At 40.7% G+C, this 12362-nt stretch overlaps 1 long non-coding RNA gene across 1 annotated transcript; it reads right to left on the minus strand.

The window, feature by feature from the left end:
• Positions 1–570: 570 nt before the first annotated feature.
• On the minus strand, positions 571–11858 carry LOC137096012 (uncharacterized). The gene is made up of 4 exons (XR_010909128.1): positions 11448–11858; positions 7264–7362; positions 5549–5686; positions 571–2219 (listed from the first exon to the last, which is right to left on the minus strand). It is a non-coding gene; the product is annotated as an uncharacterized lncRNA (long non-coding RNA).
• Positions 11859–12362: the final 504 nt, after the last annotated feature.

Below are 12362 nucleotides of genomic sequence, written 5' to 3' on the forward strand. Positions count from 1 at the left end.
ATTACAATTCATAACAGTAGCAAAATTACAGTTATGAAGTAGCAATGAAAATAATTGTATGATTGGGGCTCACCATAACATGAGGAATTGTATTAAGTGGTCACGGCATTAGGAAGGTTGAGAAACACTGCCCTACAGAATGTTCAGTTGCTGATCATGTGCCATAGGAAAGGGTTAAGGGAGAGGCGGTGGCCGGGGTCATGGCAATTCCACACCAATTGAGAAAGAAAGGAACCCTGGGAGGTGTCTTTGGTGGAGGAAAAACAGAACATCTAGGCTGAAATGGTCCCCGTGTGAAAGCCTTTACTTGGGTTGTAGGCAGGATAGCATTTGTGGATGACATTGGCAGGGCTCCTGGGTAACCTGCAATGGAGGGCCATAGGTGTCTCCTGCTCAGTGGGAACTGTAGCCTGTTTGTGGAGGCAGGACTCTATCTGTGTAAGCAGATACCCCTGCCACATAAACACATTATCCATTTTATTATGTGTATAGAAGAAAGATGTATGTTTTGATTAGTTTATTATAATTTGTTATTGATGTATCTTCATTTTTTATTTGGTTTTGTGTTTTCCATTTTTGCTGGAAATTGCCCTAATTCCCTCTGGGGAGATAGGGTGGGTTATTATTATTATTATTATTATTAATAATAATAACTGTATTGGAAGGATGCAAATGTGTGAGAGAGAGCTTTGCTGACTGCCTGCAAGCTACTTTTGCATTCTGAACCCAGTGTGCTGCAATTTCAGTAAGATAAAGGTCAAGACAGAAAAGACAAAAGAGAAAAATTGGGACACTTTAAATGTGGGGTTGTTGTATCTCTGTGCCTTCAGGTCATTTCTGAGTTATGCCGATATCATGTTGTTTTTATTAGGGGGTGGTTTTTCCCTTGCTTTTCTCAAAGCTCAGAGAGTTTGACTTGCCCAAAATCACCCAGTGGGTTTCTGTAGCTGAGTGGGAGTTCAAACTCTGGTCTCCAAGTTTATTTCAATGGATTAGATGGATACCATTACAATAAAAAAAACATTTTTTAAAAAACTCTGGTCTCCAGAGTATCCATGTTTACCAAGTACCTCATCCCGTGAGAGGGGGAAACCATCATATTACCGTGGCATTATGTCCTGTTGCATTAGAAAGCAAATCACATTGTTTCTCAGATCCCATCACATGTTATTCTTTCTTGCCTTTCCTTCTGAAATCATCCATTTTCAGATTTATCACAAAAATGAATGCAATTTTCGCCCACTCCATTTTTTAGAAAAGCTTGGAAAAAATCTGATGGGAGACTTGACTTTCTCCTCCAGTCTCGCTACTCTTGAGGAGACGCAAGGAATTGTTCTTAAGGTAAACCCCCCTCTTGTTTCCTCACAATCTCCCCATAAGAACGCCCATTACTCCATGTCACTGAAGTGATTCAACACAGGCAAATTAACCGATCCCATCCCACATGTTTTTCCTTGCTTTCTCCCATTTCTACTCAAATCATGATCTTAGAAATGGGAGAAAGCAAGGACTTCTGACATTTCCTTCATGACCTTGCTCCACAAAGTCCTGCTCTGATATAAACCAGTTGAAGCTGGGATGTGGAGGATGTTCATACCGAAATGTTAAACCTAGATCTAGAACTCCTCAAGAGTAGAGAACTGGATTTAGCCTCCTACATAAATAGGCCACTGAAAATAGGGGCATGTATCTTGACTCTCATGGATGGATCTTGACCTCCCCATTCCACCCGTCTATCAGGAACCAAGGAAAAATCTTTTCCCCAGAGAATTTTACTTTTGGGAAAGTGAAGATCTCAGCATGTGTATCCCCATCAAAAAACGCTACCTGCCCTATTGAATAATCCAGAGAAACTCTGATCCTCTTTGGCGGAGAACATAAAGACAAATTTGTCCTTGGGTGCGTGATTGCTTGGTACCTCCCCTCAAAGTGTTGTACTGCCCAATACCCCCCTCTAGGATCAAATAAAATTGGATTGTTTCTGTCTGCTGATGCCCTAACCACTCCCACACCCCACCTACGCCCTTCTCCCACAATCTCAACTTCCCAGCAATTTTTCCCTGAGTTAAAGCCCTCCTGGGTTAATACACTGGGCATGGGGTCGTATCTCATAAAACTAGGAGCAATACGTTGCTTCATTCCTTTCCATTTGATACTTTTTTTGTCTTCAGATATGTAGAGCTGAGGGAAACTTGTGCTGGTATCCAGAGTCAGGTTTGCTGCACAGAGGAGAGAAAGAAAAAAATCATTGTGCCATCAAGATTGATTAGGCTCTTAAGATGAATGCAAGAAATCATTATTGTTGTTATAAGTAGCTGCCAGCCTGCAACTCTCAGACCTCAGAAAAAAAGAGGTAGGTAAGCTGTAATGTTTTATTGTTATTGCTTTAATGTTTATTGTTTTGCTTTATGAGTTTTATTGTTGTATTTGTTATGCTGTTGTTTTATTGAGGGCCTTGGCCTTTGTAAGCCGCACTGAGTCCTTCGGGAGATGTTAGTGGGGTATAAATAAAGTTAATAATAATAATAATAATAATAATAATTGTAGCCTTTCATTTTTTGTTGGTGTGGAATCCCTAGTCTTTCTTACCATTGGCTCTTTCCAGCTGCGGGCAATGGAACATGCAATTCATCATAATCTAGAGCAGAGCTTTCCAAACTTTTCATGTTGGTGACACACTTTTTGGACCTGCATCATTTTGTGACAAGGCATCTTAAACTTTTGCACTCACAATCCCTTTCAGCCCGAGAAGTTTTATGTGACTATAGGTGTATAATATAATATCTATTTAAAATAGGTCAAAAATAAACATCTCCTGATCACAAATCAGCAGTTGCAAAACTTGTTAAACAGGTTGAATTCCCTTTTTTTATGAAGTACAGCTAAAGCATCCTCTGCAGGACCCACTGTAAACACTGCACAACAGGTTCATGCAAGCATCTAACAGCCACTGTTAAGAAAACTTTTAGTGTTCCCAAATTTTGGGGGATCCCAACATTGAGCTAAGGGGATTGTCATGCTCCTCAGAGTAAGAGTGAGTAAAGTGCGGCCCATGATATTCATGCAACCTTTGTCCCACCCACCCCAAGAATTCTCTAAGGCAAGGATTCATTTTTAATTTAAAATATTTTCATAGGATTTTTTTACACTACATCTGCCCAAAAGACATTCAAAACCTAGCAGTGTGCTTCTCCTTCAACCCCCCCCCCCCCCCAATACAAAATAAATCCACTTAAACATCAGCAAGAAATGTTTAACGCTGGAATACACATCTTTGGAGTGTGGTGGATTCTTCTTTTGGGTTTTTTTTTTTGAAATGGCGACTGTTGTGTTTTGATTGTGTGTTCCTGCTTTGCAGAATGAGGCTGGACTGGATGGCCTTTGTGGTTTCTTCTAATTCCGATGAGATGCAACATAACACCAATCTTACTACAGCTGCATTGGTTACCAATTGAGCACCGGATCACTTTCAAAGTGATGGTACTCACCTTTAAGGCCTTGCATGGTCTGGGGCTGATGTGTCTGAGGGACCGCCTCACCCCCTACCAACCCCAGAGATCCCTCCGTTCTGAGGACCAAGATCTATTGGAAGCCCCCAGTGTCAAGACCTTGCGTCTAACAGCAACCAGACGCAGAGCCTTCACAGCAGTGGCACCATCACTCTGGAATACTCTGCCACCTGAAGTCAGTGCCTTGCGGGATTTACCAGCTTTCCGCAGGGCATGTAAGACATACCTGTTTCAACAGGCTTTTAATGTTTGATACTGTTGTTTTTAAATTGTTTTAAATTGCTTTTAAATTTTGTTAGATTTTAGCTATTCTTGTAAGCCGCTCCGAGCCCCAGGGGAGTGGCGGCATATAAGTTTAAATAAATAAATAAATAAATAAATAAATAAATAATTCTATGATTCTATGAACAATAACTTTCCTGGCTCTGATAACTGACATGTAATTCTTGATCGCCTGGCAGTGTTGTTGATGGTAAGGAATTAATTGGGGGGGGGGGGGGGGAGGGGGTTGGTGATGAAAAAAACTTTTTTTCTAACACATGACAATAGCAGAACAAAAGTTAAACTAGAGTTTCAAAAATATATGTGAGGTGCAAGCAGTCCACCAGTTTGCCCAGTTCTTCCTCCCAAGCCTTGCTCAACAGCCTCTTTGCATAAGCTAGAACTTTGTTAATCTGTAGATTCTGTGAATATATATCTATATTTCCTGTTTCTCGTAATGGGACTCTATTGATGTTGGCATTATTATTATTATTTTGTAATAAGCAATATCTACATTTTAAACAATGAAGCTGGCTTGGTTGTCCCTTTTACAATATATCATTCTGTTACCAAGGGACACTCACTCCATATGAGTCATTCATGTAGGTTTGCTTCCCATGGGGCCTAAAAGATCAAAGATCCAGATGTTGGGTGGTGTCTAGAAAGTTTCTTCTTAATGTTTATTCTGTGACTGCTGTGTTTCAAAAGTGGGCTGTTGCCATTCTTTGTGGCAAGAATAAAAAGCAACGACTTCTTACTTTTCCTGTTATCCAGCTCATCACCTTCCCATTACTTCTGTTACTTCTGTTACTGTTTCAGAGAGAAAACCACAGGACTATGGGGAGGGGTTCACAAACAGTGCAGTAGGCCTTCCACTTTCATGGAAGGTTAAGGGTGCAGGACTCCCATGCAGGCAAAATAAATAAATAGAAAAGTTGCTATCCCCCCCCCCCCCCCCCAGTGAGAACACCTATGTCTTCTGGTGTGATTAAATGGCCAACCTCTGCTGGAAGACCTGCAAGTGTTTCCTCAAGGAATGGATGTTGACTAGAGCTTCCTAGAGATAATTTAATAATAAAATCTGCATATAATGTAGACTAGGATGTGGAACAATGGAAAGAAGATTCCATCTGAATATTAGGAAGAACTTCCTGACTGTGAGAGCTGTTCAGCAGTGGAACTCTCTGCTTCTTGGCAGAATGGGGTTGTCTGGATGGTCCATGAGGTCTCTTCCAACTCTACGATTCAATGATATTCACAAAAATTGAATCCACAAATGTGGAGGTCCAACTGTAGTATTTCAATACCCTTTTTGCCACAAAACCAACCAGTTGCAGGTAACCTCCAAGTTCTGGCTAGAAAGGCTTCCCCTCACCCCAAAATTCCCAAAATCAAAATCAGAAGTAGGTATCAATTCACTTCCTTCAGTATTTTCTCTGCACCCCATTGCTGAAGGTGAAAATATACCTTCACAACCTGTCAAGCCTCCCCCCTCACAAATTATCTTACTACAAGAGTTGCCAGGTCAAAGGCCTGCAGAGTTCTCATATTATCATGGGGTAAACACTGGTGATATCATTAATCATGATAAACATGCACATAGCACTCTTCCCCTGAGATTCTGCTCTTTTGCCCTGAGGACTGATGAAAGAAGCATCAGACAGAGAGATCTGGCAACCTGGAGATCTGGCATACAAACTATTTGTCAGTTCAAAGTCTGAAATCATAACCATAGGGGAACAAATATCTTGTTTATTAGCAAAAGGAGATGACACTACCTATTATGCTGTCATTAGCAGATCTGCAAGGGGTGCAGTTTTGTAGGCAATTCCGGATCTGGTTGTGAGGAAGCTTGGTGTAAGAAGTATCCTGAGCATGGTTGGCGGGAGTGTTTCCATAAGAATTATCCTGCAAAGCTTAGAACATAGTTTGATTTCACAATGGGATCACCATCTATTCCACAATATTATTTACAGAGAAATATGATTCTATTTAGACTAACCATGAGATGTTTCCTTCTTAGTGAAGGTACAGTATTCATACTGACCTATATAGAGTACATAAATGTACTGGGGAAAATGAGGGATGCTGTGAGAGTTTCTGCATTGTTTCACAGGATTCTTGAAAGCCTGGGAAACATGATTGTATAGCAAAATAAGAACTAGCAAAACAAAAATAATATATATTGTAGCAATATACATGTTGCCTCAGTATTTCAATGAATCCCATTTTTGCTTGAAACAAAATAAGATCCAGTATAAGTATTCTGCTGATTCGTACTGGAGTGCATTGTTATTTGCTTTGCTTGTGGCCTTTTTTCTTTCACATACTGGGGCAATTTGGTTGGTTTTGGGAACTTATATCTCTTGACTTATGTAGGTATTTTTTTATCGTGTCATCAGCAACCATTGTATTACAATTCCAACAGAGCAAAACAAACACAGAGATTAAAAAGAAAAAGAAAAAAAAGAAAGAAAAAAAAACCACACAGATTTTGTAAATTTGGTATTTGGTTAAATGTCCTTTGACCAGTATCTGGCCACTTGGAGTGCCTCTGGGGTTGCCGCAAGAAGGTCCTCCATCGTGCATGTGGCAGGGCTCAGGGTGCATTGCAGCAGGTGGTCAGTGGTTTGTTCTTCTCCGCACTCGCATGCCGAGGATTCCACCCTGTAGCCCCATTTCTTAAGATTGGCTCTGCATCTCGTGGTGCCAGAGCGCAATCTGTTCAGCGCCTTCCAAGTCGCCCAGTCTTCTGTGTGCCCAGGGGGGAGTCTCTCATCTGGTATCACCCATGAATTGAGGTGCTGGGTTTGGGCCTGCCACTTTTGGACTCTCGCTTGCTGGGGTGTTCCAGCGAGTGTCTCTGTAGTTCTAAGAAAACTATGTCTTGATTTAAGTCGTTGACGTGCTGGCTGATACCCAACCGGAGACTTATGTAGGTGATAAGTCCTATGTCCTGCTTTTCTATTCAGCAACTTAATTACATTCAGAAATTATTTCATGGGGCCACAATATCTTAAAGGCACCGGATTCTGTCTGATTTTGGACACTAAGCAAGATCAGCACTGGTTAGAATTTGGATGGGAGTCCACCTACAAATATAATCATACAATAGTAGAGTTACAAGAGACTACATGGACCAGACCTTTGGACAAGAAATGTAGCAGCACTTTGGTTATGGAACTGAACTGGAATGGCTTATGGTTTTGACAAAATTATGGAATTGAACTGGATTGGCTTCATGGTTTTGACAAATGTTTTAACTGCTTTTAACCTAATGATTTATCTATTGTTTTAAACTATTGCTATATTGTTGTTTGCTTGTATTAATGGCATTGAATTGTTGCCGAGTGTAAGCCGTCCTGAGTCCCCCTTCGGGGGTTGAGAAGGATGGGATAGAAATGCCAGAAATAAATAAATAAAATCTGAGAGTGACCGAAAATTGGAAGCAACTTCAAAGACACACAGAAAGAACACAGCAGATATTACTTACCTAGGAGATTGAGAAGAATAAGAACCAAGAGCACAGCAACATTTCCTACCACTGAGATGCCAAGACCAATTTTCCAACAGAGAAGATTAGAGCAACAACCTGTGGAATTGGAAGTCAATTGGTGAAGTTGAGCACTACTTCCATGCTTTGCCTTCACACACTTACTAAATGAATGTGCATCCCTGACTAAGGAGAGTTGAGGCTCTCCTTTACATGAAAATTTGAACACATGTGATTAAACTACTAATCAAAGAATGCTGTTGCATTGAGGTTTATCACATAGTATGACTATACATTGTACCTTACAGGGGAAGCTCATGAATGATATCCTAAAACTGTGCTGTTCCAGTGTTGAAGTGGAGCAAGTACTGCTGCAGTGCTATCGGATGAATCCACATGGCTTTGCAAGCATATCATGGGCATAACTTTTCTCCACTTCTGTGTCCATTCAACATTCAGTTAGTAGATGAAGACCTCCGTCTGCACTGCCATTACTTCACCTTTTGCCCTGGATGGGGACTTTTAAATAAGATCAATTTTGTCATTTTTTTCTTGGGCACTATTTTGGTTTCTTACTAGTTGTACAGGCTTTTCCTTTACAATGCAGAGATACTTTTGGAAAAGGTACTGCTTGATATGCCCAGGTACATTTATGCACATGGTTGCAGTGTTGTTAACACAGACTGCCTTTTGAATATGGGTCCACATCTTTAATTACAATGTGGTTCACTGGATTCAAATGGACAAAAGTTGTCAGAATTCTGATGTTTGGGCCTTGATACCCCAAAACCAGGTTGGGCACTGATGGCAGCATAAACTAACTTGTAGAAGATTGGGATTCATGGTTGTGATCCACTTGAGTTTTATTTATTTATTTATTTATTTATTTATTTATGATATTTCTATTCCGCCTTTCTCAAGGCAGCATGGAAAGGTATGGAAAGATAAATTACATGCAACTCCTAGAACGATTCCATCAGCGTTGCCTCTGAAAAGTCCTGCAAATCTCTTGGGAAGACAAGTGAACAAATGTCAGTGTGCTGGAAGAAGCAAAGACCTCCACCGTTGAAGTGATGGTCCTCCACCATCAACTCCGCTGGACCAGCCATGTTGTCTGGATGCCCGACCACCGTCTCCCAAAGCAGTTGCTCTACTCCGAACTCAAGAACAGAAAACGGAATGTTGGTGGGCAGGAAAAGAGATTTAAAGATGGGCTCAAAGCCAATCTTAAAAACTCTGGCATAGACACTAAGAACTGGAAAGCCCTGACCCTTGAGCACTCCACCTGGAGGTCAACTATGACCAGCAGTGCTGCAGAATTTGAAGAGGCACTAATGGAGGGCAAAAGAGAGAAACGTGCCAAGAGGAAGATGCATCAAGTCAACCCCGATTGGGACTGCCTTCCACCTGGAAACCAATGCCCTCACTGCGGGAGACGATGCAGATCAAGAATAGGGCTCGACAGTCACCTACTGACCCACCCTGGAGGATTATCCTACTCGGACAAGGAGGGATCGCCTAAGTAAGTAAGTAAGTAAGTAAGTGAGATTGTTGTTGATGATTTTTATAGGTTTAATGGTTTTAATATTTTGTCATAAGTGGATAATTTGATATGTGATGTTTTTACATGTAAGACATTGAATTTTTGTCAAGGATTATGTCATTAACTGCTTTGAATTCCTCCAAGGGTGAGAAAAGCTATAAACAAATAAACAAATTTCTCCCTAAGCCTTGCAAAATAAAATAAAACAAATGACTTCATGTGAATATCTAATGCAACTCTAGAAAATCCCCAAGTAATTTGTTATTGGGTTGTTCTGTGTTTTCCAGGCTGTATGGCCAGGTTCCAGAAGCATTCTCTCCTGACCTTTCACCTGCATCTATGGCTATTGGTTATTGCTAATAGTTGTCAAACCAACTCTAAATTATGGTGGCCCTATGGGTGAGAAACTTGTTTATTAACAGCCCTCTTAAAAGCTTGCAAATTCAGTGCCCTGGCTTCCTTGATTAAGGTTATCTATCCTACAGATTCATCTATAAATCTAGATATTTCAGTTAAAAAATCAACCAAAAATGGATTGACTTGTCCACAGGTCAGTGTAAATACAGTACCTTTACTCTGGTTAAAAAAGAACCATATTTTATCTGAGTGAAATGATAAAAAGCAAGAAGTTTTTCTATCCTGGGAGAACCAAAAAGAAGCATTGAACACTGCTATTCTCTCCAGCATAGTGTTGCTTCTCCTTTTTTAAATGTCAGGACATGAAAATAGGAACAGCCAGGGACTTTCCCCTTCCCATGGAGTGACCTTTGATTTATCATGGGTCATTTCAAAATCCATCATTTTGCACCCCTCCCCCCCCCCAAATTTACCTTCGATGTGTACATGAGGTCGACTTAATAGTGTGTGTGTGTGTGTGTGTATGTGTATATATATATATATATATATATACTCTCTTCTTAATGCCTTCCTTTTGACTGAGAACTCACATCTTTTCTAATCAATCATGCTGTTTGATGATACATCGAAAGTGCAGTATCCTTGGTTTAGTAATTTTGGTTACTTTGGGGAAGTGCAGAATTAATTTGCTCTATGAACCCTTTATTTGTATTTTTAACAGTCCACTTTTTCCATCACCATATATCAAAGGTTTTGACAGATTTCTTCCCCAGGAGCACTTTTCGAATGAGTTGAATCTCTGAATTGTTCTGACTCCATCTATCTCCTCAGCTTTCCCAATGTTATTAGCAGAGAAAGGGGTGAATGCAGAAGAAGATGAGAAAGCACAGTAGGACTTGGAAAAGTTTTTTTTCTTGAGGGGGGGGGGGCTACTAGTCTCCTGGCTATGGGATTCTGAGAGTTATATTCTAAACAAGGAACTTGGCCAAGCTTTGAAATTCATTCCTGAGGACATAAAGGCTACATTTAAAATGAGGAGGGTGCTTTTGAGCTTGTGTCCTGCTGCTGGGCATCACATGGGTCACTGAGCATATTTACTTACTTACTTACTTACTTACTTACTTACTTACTGTATTTGTATTTCTCAGCCCATAGGCAACTCAAGGTGGTTAACAGAGCAAAATTCAATGCTTACAATGTCATAAATACAATTAAAAACATAACATATAATAAAAACTAGACAAATCAATAAAATATAAATTCATAGTGTCTCCTTCTAAAAAACCTTGTCTGGACTCATTGTCTAGTTCTTCCATCTTTCTGTGTCAGTTACTCTTCATTTGAAAATGCTTCTTTAAAAAGCCACATCTTGACTTTTTTCCGGAATGTTAAAAGGGAGGTGGCCGATCTAATATCTATAGGGAGGGCATTCCACAGCCAAGGGGCCACCGCCGAGAAGGCTCTGTCTCTCGTCTTCGCCAAACGTACTTGTGACAAAGGCGGCACCGATAGCAGGGCCTCCCCAGATGATCTTAAGGTCCTAGATGGTTTATAAGGGGAGATGTGTTCAGAAATGTAAGTTGGGTCAGAACCATTTATAAGCTAAAGCCAACACTTTGAAATGTGCCCAGTAGCAATCTGGCAGCCAGTGGAGCTGGCTCAACAGAGGAGTTGTAAGCTCCCTGAGATATATATACATACAGAACAGCTAGGAACGAATAAGCCATTGATGGGACCCAACACAGCTTTCCATCCATTAAAAAGTATGATATATGTCCTGTTGAAACAATGTTGCTTACAACTTGTTTAAGTCTCATTATATCCAATATGCAAGACTGTCATGGTGCTGGTCTTGGTGCTGGAATACAGAAACAAGCCCTAGTTACAAAGTTTCCATTCTGACTTCAGAGCTCTTGCTTTCTCTTTTTCTCACCTGCTTTCTCTCTCACACAATTTCCCTTTCACACACACAGACACCTGCAATGCAAAGCACTTTCTGCTTTCAATACTGTTATTGGGGGGGGGGGGGGAGGGGGCAAGGTGTATTACAAGCCCAGCTCTTATTAGACCAGGAGTGGGAAATGTATAGCCTTCCAGATGTTGGCCAGCAACCTCCAGCTTTCCTCATTGGCAGGGGCTGCTAGTAATTAGTTTAACAACACCTGGAAGGTTCAGCATTCTCACCCATGTTACAACTCATGACTATGATACATTTTTTAAATCTTCCCTTCAAACTTGCTGCCATACTTGTGGGGCGGAAAGTGAGAAAGATTTCAATCAATACCTTTGCCTCCAGTAGGTGTTGTTGCACAGAAGTTCCTTACTTTTGGGTCTATACTCATATATCCGTCTTCATCCTCCATCCTCGTGAGTTCCCTTGAAGTCTTGGTTGCAAGTAAGAGAGTCTTTGGAAGACAAAGTGGCAGATCCTTGAAATTCTTAAAATGGGAAATCTGTTGCAATTATGTAAATAGACTTGGAAAACCAGCCTGCTGACTTTCATTCAGTTGGAATCTATGAGTAGATTATGCCACACATAATATTTGTAACAGATAACCGGTGGCCTGCAAGCCAAACCTTGAAGAAGATGACCTCTTGTTACTTGATGAAGGAAGTTTGGAGGGCTCATTTTGGTTCATATCCTCTCCCACTCACCCACAGGCAATGGAATGAATGCCACATTCACTTCACTTCCCCTTCCCAATCTGCTGAAGTAAGCAAGACTCCCATTCTCCATGCCACAACTGTTGCAGGAGAAACCGCATAACTAGATTGTGAACGAAAAAGGGGGGTAACCTGCTTAGCTATTTTATTAAATGCACATAGCTAAGACCATGCACAACACGATGTTTTCATCCTCTCATTAGCTACTATGCATGTCTCAGAGCTTGGAACAATTATTGTGTTGGATAATTCTCAGAATTCTCAGCCTGCATGATCACTGGCCACCCTGGCTGAGAGTTATACATCCCATGGCAGCATAAACTAATTTGTAAAAGGTTGGGATTCACAGTTGTCATCCGCTTGAGCTAGCAATGCCTCCATATTATGATGGGGGACATGGAAAGAGAGTTGTCCCAAAAAGTAACTTTTCCAATGTTCATTCTTATCATATTCTTTGCCTCATTTCATTTTCCTCATTGCTAGAGTTTTCAGATCCTTCTCAGGGTTACTGAGAATATTAGCCAGCATAGATATA

The sequence above is a fragment of the Anolis sagrei genome, chromosome 2 (genome assembly GCF_037176765.1).
Source record: "Anolis sagrei isolate rAnoSag1 chromosome 2, rAnoSag1.mat, whole genome shotgun sequence".
Classification (NCBI taxonomy): domain Eukaryota; kingdom Metazoa; phylum Chordata; class Lepidosauria; order Squamata; family Dactyloidae; genus Anolis; species Anolis sagrei.